This window comes from Pongo pygmaeus, chromosome X (assembly GCF_028885625.2).
Source record: "Pongo pygmaeus isolate AG05252 chromosome X, NHGRI_mPonPyg2-v2.0_pri, whole genome shotgun sequence".
In the NCBI taxonomy this organism is placed as follows: Eukaryota; Metazoa; Chordata; class Mammalia; order Primates; family Hominidae; genus Pongo; species Pongo pygmaeus.
This window is the reverse complement of record NC_072396.2, coordinates 39490415-39493030: the sequence shown is the minus strand read 5'-3', so window position 1 is coordinate 39493030 and position 2616 is coordinate 39490415.

The following is a 2616-nucleotide window of genomic DNA, read 5'->3' as shown; positions in this document are numbered from 1 at the left end:
CTACCATGGCTTTTCTTTGGACAAGGAAAGGAGAAGGAAGGGGAATGGTTGCCTCCACCCTGGGTTCTGATTTAGTAGGCCAAAGGTATAGTCTGGAATTTGCATTTTAGAAGTGTTTTCTCTACTGCCCATAACTCCCAAATGAAAACCATGGCTTTAGAGTCTAGAACTTTCCCTCTCACTTCCCCCCATAGTGTCTGGTGTTCTGTTCCATCAGGGCAGGCAAGGAGCTTGTCAGCCAATTCAAAAGGCTAGCTGGAGCTCAGGTTTTAGTGAGTGATCCTGAATCACATTGATATCCCACTGAGATAACATGTGTAAGTCAAGCCTGTCTGAGGCCTGATCAGTGGCTGCATCTTTCAGACTTTAATGGCAGATTTGAGTCAGAGTAGGTTTCCTATAGACAAAAAGACATCAGGATGCTGAGATTCCTTAAATAGTGGATATGATAATGGGTATAAAAAGGTGATATTTCAAATGCCAGGTGGAATGGACTAGAAGTAGGTCTTATCATCAGTAGGGAAGAGGTAAAGTGGTCTCTCAAAAAGATACTCAAGTGATGGACAAATGCATCTTTGTGTTACAAGAATGGTGCTGATCTTGCACAGGGAGAAAAAGCCAGAGAGTTCTACAACTTGTGGGTAAATGTAGAACTGTCAGGACAGTGATAAAAAGAACTGAAGCTCAAGCAAATATTTACTCAAAAAAGACCAATAAGTTGTGCAACTGTCTTATATCACCTGAGGTGAATAAGACTTGCTCAGGGGGAAAAGTCAGGGATAAACCCTAAGATTGTACCTAACAGGACAGATGTGATCTCAGAGTGAAGCACATAAGCTGGTATTTTTCATTTCTTCAAATTATTTTAGAAGAATCCCCTGTTTGCCAGAAAGATGTGTATTTGAAAAAAGGATGGTCCAATGGCTTGTTGATGGTCTTGGGTTTTCAAGAATGAGCCTTGGGGAAAGTGTTTGGAACAGTGTTCTGGGACTTCTTACCACCATGAGGAAGTAACTTGTTTCACTAAAGAGTGATAAATCCAACAACAGTAACAATCAAAGTTCCCAGAAGAAGTAAACTTCCATTCACATCCCCAAGTAGATCTGGCCACATGAACCAACTGCCCAGTATAGACACCCACTACAGGTCTCCTTCAGGAATTTCAGTCATGTAAAGATGTAATAGCAGCTTGTGTTTAAATACCTTTTAGGCTCACAAAATACATTTAATGTATATTTAAGCCTCAAAACAACCTCATGAGGTATGTCTCATGTGCCCCCATTTTATTAATGAGGAAACTAAGACTTACTCAGGTTAAGTGACCATCCAAAATGTTCACCTAGGCATCCACTTAGGATAAGGTTACAGTAGTTTTTTTCTCTCTCTTCCACAGAGAACAAGTAGAAGAGTAGGACATAAATACAAAGAACATGGTTGAAGGCCTCAGAGATCCTCCAAAGCAGCAGAGACTTGAAAGACCAGCATCCTGTAGAGAAAGGAAATGCATTGAGAAGAATCTGGCATTTTGAACCCAATTTTCCCCTTGATGAATCTGCTGATTCATAAGAGGCTTGGAGTTACGAGTCTAAGAAACCAAGTAAAAAGTGGCAAATGAGACACTAGGAAGCCAAATGGAGGTTTTGGAAGTCTCACAACCCAGGGAGGCAAAACTTGGAGTTCAGGAATACCCAGGAGGCCAGAACTGGAGAGGTCAAGATCTCAGAGAGAAGGGAAACACATTGAAGTGAGCCCGACATTTTATTTAGGCATTTGACAAGATGCCCTGCCTTTTTGTGTAAAGATACAGCAAATCTGAAAGTAAAAAGATGAAAAAAATTATGCCATGCAAACATTAACCAAAAGAAAACTGGTATAGATGTAACGATAGCAAACAAAGTAGACTTTAAAGGAAGAAGCATTAGAAGACATAAAGATGGACATTTGTGCCAAGAGCAGTGGCTCACGCCTGTAATCCCAGCACTTTGGGAGGCCGAGGTGGGTGGATCTCTGGAGTCCAGGAGTTTGAGACCAGCCTGGGCAACATAGCAAAACCCCATCTCTACAAAAAAATACAAAAATTAGCCAGTCATGGTGGCGTGCTCCTGTAATTCCAGCTACTTGGGAGAGTGAGGTGGGAGGATTGCTTGAGCCCAGGAGATGGAGGCTGCAGTGAGCCAAGATCACGCACTCCAGCCTGGGTGACAGAGTGAAACCCTATCTCAAGAAAAAAGACAGACATTTGATTAAACGGGTCACAGTCTACCAGGAAGATAAAACAATCTTATATGTATGTAATAATGTAGCCTTAAACTATGAAGCAAAAATTGACTGAAATAAAGAGGAAACAGACAAATTCACAATCACGGTGAGGAATTGTAAGGCAACTCCCTTATATTTGAAAATACAAGCCCACCAGAAAGTCTTTGGACCACCTTTCCCAAATTCACATCTTTCTGGTTAGCAGGAAGTTATCGAAAAAGAATTCCAAGGAATGCAAAATGTAGGTATATGTGCTTCATTCTGAGACGTGGATCATTGTTACAATTTCTGCCTTTTTAGCTATTTCCCTCCACAACTGATAGAGAAAGAAAAAAACAACAGGCACGAAATTAGAAA